General features: G+C 41.1%; 1 protein-coding gene across 10 annotated transcripts in view; it reads right to left on the reverse strand.

Moving 5' to 3' along the window:
* Positions 1-11,335, reverse strand: part of ENAH (enabled homolog (Drosophila)) — a 258,824-nt gene that overhangs the window by 228,937 nt on the left and 18,552 nt on the right. The window contains exon 2 of one of the 10 annotated variants that reach the window (XM_019516522.1): positions 8,169-8,273. The exons of the other annotated variants lie outside the window; for them this stretch is intronic. The gene's annotated coding sequence lies outside the window, so the exon portion shown is untranslated. The remainder of the gene's footprint in view (positions 1-8,168; positions 8,274-11,335) is intronic. 10 annotated transcript variants of the gene reach the window in all.

Below are 11,335 nucleotides of genomic sequence, written 5' to 3' on the forward strand. Positions count from 1 at the left end.
TTAAAAAAAAAAAAAAAAAAAAAACAAACACCTTTAACCATGAAATACGCCTTCTAAAACTTAGCAGGTCTCTGAAAATTCCATCTATACTAGACACATCCCACCCAACAGCAGTAAGGATTAAGTAAGATTTTCCTTGCAATTACTGCTCCGCGATGCTGCAGTCTGTCATGTGCTACTGCAATCCTACGCCCAGGAACTGTGCACAGAGACTCTCTCTCTTGTGACCTCAATACTGCCCCTGCTGGCGACAAACCCATGTGGAGGAAAACTGCAGCCTCGTGCATAAAAGCAACACAACTTTTATGGAGATAGTAAGTGAAGCAGATTGGGAAAGAACCTCAGGGATGCAAGGGTAGGAAAAAAGAAAAAGACTGGTTGAGCAAAGTAAGGAAAGAACAGGAGAGAGGCAATAGGGACTGAAAGCCAGGTGGGTCTGACCACTTCCAGTCAGCAAATACCTGTGAAGCCCACAGTAAAAGCAAACATTGTTTCCTTCATATAAAGGTTCAATATAAAAAGACAGCCTATTACTACCACTACTACCACAACTACAAGTTACACTGTGAGGTCAAATGACAGAAGTCTCTACCATGGATCTACTAACAGCAGATTTGGAGCCACATGGACTCCAGTATTATGTCACATAATAACAACTCTTTCTTCAATTTGATTTTTAAAAAGCCCTAGAAAATTAGAGAAATTCATGCAACTTTGTAAAAGAACATCAGAAGTTGTAAAAACAAGCAATCAAAAGTTAAGAAGACTGCCTGTGCCACCTTAAAGAGTTATCAGACTGCAAACATTTTATATTTCCTCATGGGCTTTTCTATGATGCTCAACACTAGAATTTGAATGCTCCAAAACATTAATGAACTCATTTTCATATTGTTGATAGAAAAAGTAAGGGAGTGATAGATGCATTTATAGATGCAGAACAGAGACATAAAGATCAGTGCCCAGCGCTCACTAATTCTTATTAGTAATTAAAGAAACCTGCAACTTAATTTTGAGTAGTTCGTATAGTACTTGATAACATCAAAGAATAGCTCCCATTGTCTTGATGTAGAGCTGTGCATGCTAAGCACATCTGCTAATCAGACCTACCAAATTCACAGCCAAAGTACACTGTGCAGCAACTCCTTTAATCTTTCATGCTCCCCAGTGAGCACCTCACCCCTTGCCCCTTCCCTCCCCACCCCCAATCAGCAGAGAAGCTAAACATGGAGCCATTTTTGCCTTTCCACCAGTCAACAAACAGCAGGGCCATCTGGGGCCCCTCAGCCAATCAGTGGCAGGAAGCAAAAATGGTACCATATTTAAAACTGCACTTTTTGCCTCCCCACTGATCAGGGGCGAGCTGCAAGTGGGAACCCTCCACCAGTCAACAGGGGGACAGAGAGGCACAAGGGAACCTGCAAGATTAAAGGAGCCATAGCACACCTCACTCCGCCGTGAATTCAGTAGGCCCCTACCCATGGTCTAAGCTTAGCACTGATAAAAAGGGGGAAGCACAAACCTAGTGACCATCTTTGAAAACTTAAATGACTTGCTCAGCTTCACACAGGACAAGAACTGACAGAAACAGGGCAGACAAATTTTTCAAGGCAACAGCCAACTGCTCTGACCCTGACACCATTCTCTCTTGCAGCAGTCTTCTGCTTCATTCACAAGCCACCTTCCAACTTCTATAGACAGGACAGAAGTCCTAGGAACAACCTCCTCAGACATGCAACCTAGACTGTATCCTGGAGATAAACCTATCTGCTATTAAAAAACATGAAAATGGGTCTTGTGACAAAAAAGCATCACATAACCAGAGACTAATTTAATGTATACATATACAGGGGGGTGGGGGAGGCAAATTAAAATTATACAGGCAACACAGAAACAAAAGGCTTTATTTTGCCGTCAGAATGTTCTTTTAACAGTGGTATATGTAGTCTGCATAAAGGCATAAGAGATTATTTAGGACAGCGGTGGCAACCTGTGACTTGTGGGTTGAATCCAAACCACTAAGCCATTTTACATGGCCCAGGAAACCAGGACTTCTTCAGTGTTTTGGCAACAGCCAGCCTTGAACCAAGCTGAATAATTTTAGCCAGCCACTGTTGATGCATTGCAACCCTTCATTCAGGGGCCATGGGATTGCTTTTATTGAATCTTATAATATATGCAAACCTCTTTAAGCTCCTTAATAGCTGGACTCAGCATATAAGATCTAACTCAGGGCTGGGCAATTATTTTGGCCTGAAGAACCACTTAAGGAGTTTCAGTGAGGTGTTGCAGGCTAGGGGTAGAGAAGCAATTGATCCTATCTGTCCCTGGGCCCACCACCAGATGGAGCAGGCAGGTAGCGTCTCCACAGAGAAAATTTGGGACCCCATGGGCAGAGCAGATTAGACAAAGCTGCAGATGGGTATGGAGCAGGGTCCAGGATGGACAGGCCTGGGACTGCACAGCGGTGACAGCATGGAACTGGGGCCCAGGACAGAGCCGTAATCTGCTCCCCACACATCCCTGCAATGGACACCAGTTCCGCAGGCAGTGGTGTGTGGGAAGCAGATCACAGCTCTTCCCTGGGCCCCAAACCTGTGTTGTCACTGCCCTACCATTCCAGCCTCAGTCCTGGCCCCTGCCAATCCATTCAACTCCCAGACACCACTCCCTGCTCACACAGGGCCCCATCCCATCTGCCTGGCTAAGCATGCCCTGCATGGGTGGAGGGGCGGGGGGTGTCTCATGGAAACCTCACCTGCCACCCACTCCATTCAACACCTCTGGGGGTAGGTGTGGGGTGGATTGGCAGTAGCAGCCACAAAGAGCAGCCCAGGAGCAGCAATACCTACTGCATACCCTGTGGCCTAGGCAGACACACCAAGGCCATGTGGGGCCAAGGGACCCACCACTGGCCAGACAATCTCTTGGCGGGCTGGATGTGGCATCTGGACCATGTTTAGCCCCTCTATGATCTAACTTGTTCCAACTGCTTGCATTAAAGCTTGTAGGAGCCCCCTGGGGAACTACAACAATGCTTGATGCTGATCTCAAGCTGTTTTGGGACTATTTTTTGAGCTGACAAGCTCCAGTCAAATCTGTTCCTCTTAAGATGGCACACGATCTCTGGTCTCATTGGCCTGTCCAGTTTTTAAAGATAGAAATTTATGAGCGTGCCATCCATGGGACAGCAAGGAGTTTGGCTTACTTCACCAAAAACTACTTTGCTTGCTTTATTCAAAAGATCCTTGTCACTGAAGAAAGGGAATAAACCAACATTCTGATCCTGCTGTATGTAGAATCATAGAAAATTAGGGTTGGAAGGGACCTCAATAGGTCATCTAATCCAACTTCTTGCTTAAAGATGGACCACCCTCAAAACTATCATTCCAGCGAAGGTGCCATCTACCCAGGTCTTAAAAACCTTTAAGGATGAAGATTCCACAACCACTTTTGTGGATTGGCAGTAGCAGCCACAACCACTTCTATGCTCCTAGTGAGAAATACATGGCACTACAAAGAAAAGGCAGTACAGATCCCAAAGTGGAGGTGTTTTGGTCACTGAGATTGAGAGTGTGACCTTGGAAACATGGGTCAATTTACATAGCTGCCTGATCACAGCTGTAACTATATACACACTATACATCAAAGCTTGTAAATCAAAGCTTGAAAAACTACTGCTAGGTTGTGTAAAGACTTCAGAAATACCTGCATCTCTATCTAGTTGGTCTTCAGAATACCGTTTCTTCTAACTTCCAAGAATGTAGCATCATTTCTCGGATTTTGTCAGCACTTAGGTCTAATACTGGAATAAAGTAATGAGATCATGCTCTTACAGACAGCCATTTGCCTTCCACATTTATGTGAAGCAGGATGAATGATTTCTGGAGCCCTATACAAAGCAGTCTGCAAACCTAACTGCAAACTCCCATTCCTACTCTGTTGTCTCTCTTCACTAGTCTTCCTGCCTAGCAGCCCTAAGTAGGCAAGGCTCCCCCAATCCATTTCTTTTATAGAGAGATGGCCAATGCCTCTTCTTCTTGTTTTTCCACTGATCCTCAGAAGTTAGGAATCCACCTCTGAGAATCAATAGTAGGGAGTTTACCAAATCCAAGCCAAAGCTTACCTAATATCCAACAGGACGTCTGCTCATCTGAGCTATGTATACTGGACTTTTCTATGGGTAAGTCTGCGATTAAAAAGAAAAAGAAAGGGAACCTTCCCAACAGAAGTGTTTTGTGATTCTTCACGTGCCAGCTCAAACATCTAGGACTAGATGTTAATAACCTACTGCCTGCAGAGCCATTTTATCTGGACTATGTAACACTGCAGGTTGGGGTGGGGCAGGTGGGTTGAGGCAGCACACTAATGACGGTGACAGACTGTGGTGACAAGCCAGCTTGGAAGCAGACCATGCTCAGAGCTAAGCTCTATCACCCCCCTCCCCATACCTACACCCTATACTTGTACAGAAGATCAAAAACTAGCCATTTTAAGTACGTGTCATCCTAGCCTCATCTACTTATTAAGGTGGAATTAAAAAGCTGATTTTTAAAGTGGTTACTTACCATATGGTTTGCTACCAAATACTACCATGTACCTGTTCAAAAGACAAAAAGATACCAGGAAAAGCATAAAAAGGAAGAGAGAAAGAACAAGCCGAGCAGGTGAAAAATGTAAGAGTACGAGATCTTTAAAAACTGTCAAACATTGTCAGCCCTTTGATTCCACAGAAACTGTGCTGGCAGAATTTCTTCTTCAGCCTTCCATGTATGTCAGCAACACCATTGATACTACCTTTCCCACAACTGAAACACTGAGAAAGGTAAATGTATACAACATTTCTTTAAAGACAATGGTTGGGTCCAGTTCAAGTTAAATAAAACCTAAGGAGTGTAACATACAAGCAAAAACAAAAAACAAAAAACAAAAAAAAAATTACCTCCTCAAACTTCACTTCCAGAAAAAAAAATTGGAAAAAAAGGTTATTTTCCTTTACATCAGTCACTAAGCCATCTTGTGTCTACCCCTTGAGTCCCTCTTACAGACTTTCAGATAAGCTAACACCACTTACAGCTGAACACTTGGGCCTTCCCCACTCCCTGTTCTCAAATCTTAACTTCATGGTTAATTTAAAAAGTTGAACAAGTTACACCTAACTTCTCAATGTCACAACAGTTACTTACATCCAAGCTAGGGCAACCCATACAAAAACAGAAAAAGGGGAAAAGGTCAAACTATTTTACAGTTTTGGAATACAAGAAACAGAAGACCAAAAAAAAGAAAGATTTTTCAGTCATTTCAATGTCAGGTTTCTCTGCTGAAATGCCAACATCACCAAGTTAGCTAGTTTTGGGCTCTGGTTATGCTCAGAAGAATGTTGTCATCATCATCATTGTCCCCTACCTACTCTCCCACAAAAAAATTATAGGACTCATTCAAGTACAGAACCTAGCATATGCACAAAAATCAACTTTAGATGTACCTACTGGAATTATGAACCATAAAGCTGGGAGTACCACAAGTAAATAGGTTATGAGCAGGGATCCTGGGTCTCCGTTTCAAAATCCCAAAATCTCTGATAAAAAAAAAAAAAAAAATCCCTAAATCCATGTTTTTCCATGTTTAAAATGAAGTGCTACTACATCTATATAGGTATCAGTTGAACACTGTTTTATTGATACATTTACAATTTTAAGGCTCACCAGAACTGAGAGTCCAAGTGCAGCTGTCCCCTGCCACCCACTCTGGGGCACTGAGTAGCCCCGATATGCTGGTGCCTTGTCTCTGCCTATGCCAGTGCCCCTCACTCCCAACCCACAGCCCCCTGGTCCTTCCACTGGCCCTCACTTGCAACTGGAAGCCCCCTGCTCCCCCAGCACTGTCACAGGGGGCTCCCAGCTGCCAGGGCCATGGGGCCAGGGCTTGCAGTCCTCTGCTTCTCCCCCACAAGCAGCGCCCAAGCTCCAGCTGCCTCCCACAGGAGGCAGAAGCTGCTGAGGCCAGAGCAGAGCACAGAGCCTGGCTCTTCCTCCTCCTACAGGCAGCACCAAGGGAGTGGAGCCCATGGGGAGGAGGATGTGGGCTGCCTCTGGCAGCTTCGGGGCTCCATACCCTACTGCCCTGCAGGCAGGCTCACTTCCAGTACCAGGAGCCCCATGTCAGCCACACCACCATGGTGAGGCACCTACTGCCCATCGGGCAGCAGCAACCCCATGTTGTCATTACTGCTGCCAGGCAGGCAGGGAATGCCTCACTATGGCAGAGTGGCTGGCATGGGGCTCCCAGCAGCAGAAATGAGCCTACCTGCCCCACTCTGCTGTGGAGGCCCTAGGGGAAGGGCAGCAGAATGAGGAGTCCCAAGGCTGCAGCAGCCAGCTCACATCTGTCCCTGCCCCATGCATAAATCTGGGGGGTACATGCCCCTCATGCCTCCCTCCACGAGCCTGACCTGTCACCTTGCTGGGGTCACCTGACCCCAGTCGTTTTTCCTGCCTGGTGCAGGGGGCTGGACCTGATGATCTTTCAAGGTCCCTTCCAGCCCCTTAAAATCTATGAATACTTCCCAGTCCCCAGCCAAGTGCTGCAGCCACACGATTCCCGCCACAGCCCTGGGCCCCACACACAGGCCCAACTGCGCAACCCTCCCAGCCCCAGCCCTAGCCCTGCCCTTTCCCTCACCATGGGGGCCTCAATCAGCCTCCTCTCCCCCCCACACAACTCACCTGCAGGGAGCTGCTCTCCACTCTGCCTGGCTGCCATGTATATGTGCACCTGCACAGGGCACCCCCTGATAGCCCTCCTCCCACTCCCCCAGCACCAAGCACCCCTTGCAGGCTAGAACTCTGTCAGCCTGCAAGGGGAAACCTGCCATTTCCTGTGGTTTTCCCCTTTAAAGGGGGAAAATCCACATTTTTCCATGGTGAACAGAAAACCTGGAACCCTAGTTATGACAGCAGCTGCTCCTTTTTGCTTAACTTTAATGTATGAAGTATTTTTGTCTAACCACATGAAAGTAAGAAAATAGTATTTCAAGTTACTTCCATTCATCTGTAACTTCAATTAGCACATGTTTTATTTCTCCTTCCTGTTAGCAAGTCAACAAATACAGTACTCATGATTGAGAAAACAACTGAATGCATGTCCACCTCTGGTTTACAGAAGTGTACCACGATAGATCTTACAAAACTTAGCAAAAGTATTTCACATGCTAATTTCAATGTTTAAAATCATTTAAAGTATCTAATCTAAAAGTTAAACAGGATGCCAAAATCCAAATTTTAAAAGGTATATTGTATTTAAGCATTAAATCAATATTTAGCACCAAGAACCACTACTTGTTTTTTAACATTAGTAAAGAAATTGAAATTGCTGTAGCAGAGACATAAGAACTACAGCACACACATTTAAAATACAATAACCCTAATATCATATACATATGTAAATACATAATTACCTCTCATAATAAGTATAGATCAACTTCTAAACTTAATACTAACTCAAATATCTGTTTATACATGCATAAAGTTTCATGGATTTCAGTGGCATTTATGCCATTCTTCCCAACTGATTTTATTTTCATTTTAATGCAACATCCTGCTAGTTTACAGTTGTACTATTAAACGCAAGACACTGACCTTCTTTTAGCATATTAAACACCCACAGAAATACAAAAAACACATCAGAAAATCTTCTGGTTCCACCAAAGTGAAACATTAATTTATCAGTATCCGACTATTGTATTTGAAAACATTTTAGATAAGGACTGACTGAAAAGATCATGTTATTTTATTTCTGTCCTCACTGTATACCCCCGCCCACCCCAAGACAAACTAGGTTATATTAAAACATTACAGTTTCAAGTTATCTTTTGTCCTTCATTTAAGTACTGGTTTCACAGCATATGCATGAAAAAGTAATACCCTAAGCAGAACAGCACAATCTTTATTTCAGAATCCATCTAAAGATAGCTTGAATACATATTGTAAAAAACCAAGTGACAGGTTATTTTAAGTGAATAAAAGTCAATTGGTGCTTTCAGCCCAGGATTCTATAATATACCACTGAAACTGATTTACTTTGTGTGGTACTTATATTTAAATGTTTTCCAAAATTCACAGCCTACTAAGTTCTTCCACACAAAAAAGTTTACCCCTCTTCTGAAGTCTTACCATGTTGCTTGGCAATACCACTCCACCTCCAGGAATATAACCAACACGCTTTTTTTTTTTTTTTGGTCTGGCTAGAAGATTATATTGCACAGGTGTCCTTTACATCTGAAAACAAAGAAAGGCTATGCAAAGTAAGTACTCGCATGCAACCACAGTTACAGCAAGTATCCAAAGAAAAACTAAGATGAATACTTTACATTAAGAATTCCATAGAAAGCCTGAACCATAACCTCCTCAAAGTATGAAATGAACATGCAGAGAATACAAATTTAATATATCCTGTACCAAGTGACATTGTTTGTTGCATAGCAACAGGAATCTGCTGCAGAAAAACAGTATAGAACTTTTTTTTTTTTTTTTGGCCAAGCTGCAATTAACCCTATCAGTCTGTGAAGAATGAGAAGCAACACAGTACACACAACTGCATGTATTATAGATACAAACATACAAGTCCATTAGTACCAAAAATTAGCATCTTTGATTTTTGTAAACTCCTTCTGGACTGGTCTCCACCCTCCCGTTTTGTGTTTTGTTTGGGGTTTTGTTTTGGGTTTGTTGTTTTGGTTGTTTTTTTGTGGGTTTGTTTGTTTGTTTGGGGGGGGGGTTGGAAGTCATGCTTCTGTATTTAGCATTCCCTAGTTCTAGCCTACAACTTGAAATATGCTCATTTTGCAGAATTATTTTGGCAATTATCTTACCTCTTATATTTGTTTTTAAAATCATCACATCTTTTTATCAATTCTTCTAAAGAGAAGAATCCACTCAAAAATGTGTGTCCACTAACATACAAGGAAACTCCCACTGCAGTTTCATTTTTGTGAATAGGTTTTAAGAAAATACATTCAACAATAAAAGTGAAATCAAGCCCAGATTACTTTATTTTTAAGCATTCTGTCCTTGATGGAGTTTGTTGTTTTTTTCTCATTTTGTGGGTTGCTCATCTGTTATTGTAAGCCACACTGAACCTTTCTGGATAAGGTGGGAAAAAGTTTTAACAATACCAGCAATACTAATATAACTCCAACTCCTGGACAGCCAAAGGTTTTGATGGAACAGAAAAATATTTTAATAAGTCATAACAGTTTGGCTAAAATTTATTCAAATGCTTGAAAATGAGGAAACCACATTCACTCTAATACATTTTTAAAACAATTGTACAGTGAATGCCGCAAATGACTCAGCTGTTTTGTTTCATTTTCTCTTTTCCAGCCATATACTTATATATATATATATATATATATATATATAGTTGGTCAAGGTAAACAGTATTGTTCAACACAACTCTCAAGTGCTAGGAAACCAATGTATTATATGGAACATGAAAAAACTAACACACCAAATTAGACTGACAGCAATGTCATTTTCTCTTTCCTATTCCCAAAAAAGGCAACATTAAGTACCATGAGAACTAGAACTAATGAACTCCCAAGCTAAAATCTATAACCAATTCCACAGAACAGACATACTTCCTCATGACAGGAAAATCTGTTAAATTTCCTGCTGCATCATGAAAAAAGTTTAAGGTAATCATGTTACAGAATTTTGCAAATTCAAGTTGTGTTCAGCTTACTCTATCACAAATTAAATTAAAGTTACAGAAGATAACTACAGCTTTTCTTGTGTTTGACAAGGAGGAAATCAGGGTGACGGGCAGTACAACAATTGCTTTTTTTCCCCCAACTATCTTCTAGGCACATTATATACTGGATAGTCCATTTTTGTGTGCAAAACAAGTCACCAGAGTAATAGTCACACTGCTCTATAATCAATATTTTTTACCGGTTTTTGTAAGGTGGAATCCTTGCCTCAGTCAAGTCAATGAGAAATTTTTTAATCAACTGCAACTGCATCACGATTTCACTCCGTGTCATGTATAGTCAACAGAAAACTAGGTTATTTTTCTGCCCTCACTGCTTATTAGTAGGTAGATCCAGATGGCTATGAAAGTATTTATTCATTATTAGTCAATTAGTATGCTATAAGCAGATTTCTTACCCTTTGTTTCCTTTTTAAGGGAGGGGAAAACCTCAAGAATCCACATACATGGCACAGAAGAAGATCTTTTATTGGATCAACTGCATACTTAGGATAAACACAGACAAGCTTTGAGATGCAGATTATTTTTCAGGCAGTTGCGCTAGTAAATCTGAATTTTTATTCTAACAGTACTTGCAAAACTAATCTCCTTTATGCTGGTTTTTAAGTTATAAAATAACCTTAACAGAGATAAAAAAACTTCAGTAGAAGCACATCACTGTGTTTAAATACATACACAATAAGCACAAAACATTTCCTGTAGAATATAATTAATTGACCACCTATACATTTGAGAGTCAAGTAACTGATTTATGGTTTCAGTTAGGTATCATAAACCTGACAGCAGGTTTCAATAAAAATTGTGTGCAAAAAAATTAAAAAAAAAAAAAATCAAGACATTTTGTAAGAATCCTGCTACATAGACAGCACACTAGAGTTAAACCAGTATTAGTCTATGAAGAGTTCTTTTTTTTTTGTTTGTTTGTGCTCTTATTTAACACTTTCCCTAACAAAAAGATATGTGAATTCAAGATAGGCTAAGCTGAGTACTTGAAAATCCTAACTGCATTTTTTTAAGCTAAAGGGAATTTAACTCTGGATTTCAGTGATAGAAAAATAAAAGACCCGTAATGTTACATTTTTATCTTGTTTATATGGCTGCCATGATTATGGTAATCATTGCTAAAAAATTACATGACATTTGAGACTCTATACACAGTCATACTAGGGCCCTCAGTTTGTTTTTTTCAGGTTAGTCCACCAGGTTAGTTAGGATCCCTAAATTAAGAAGCCCTGCCCCCACTAGTCAATACAGCAGGAGAAGTGCTCAAGATTTTGTGTGTCTTACCTGCCTTTATAAAACAAGGGAAAGTGTCTTCACACTTTCCAAAGTAACAATATTAAACTTAAATATTGCCATTTCTGATTTTTCCACAGTCTTTGGTTACCCAGTATGCATGACCCACATATACTGCAATTTCCTAGCAGCATAAATAGCTACAAATTCTTTTTTTTATTAACTTGTTGTTTAATAATCCTCTAGAATCTAAACTTATTTAAAAAAAGAGTCTGCCCCATTTATTGTTGAAAGAAATGTACTTCAAAACAATTAGCTAAATATAACCTCACTA

This window comes from Gavialis gangeticus, unplaced genomic scaffold (assembly GCF_001723915.1).
Source record: "Gavialis gangeticus isolate Ggan-Ray unplaced genomic scaffold, GavGan_comp1, whole genome shotgun sequence".
In the NCBI taxonomy this organism is placed as follows: Eukaryota; Metazoa; Chordata; order Crocodylia; family Gavialidae; genus Gavialis; species Gavialis gangeticus.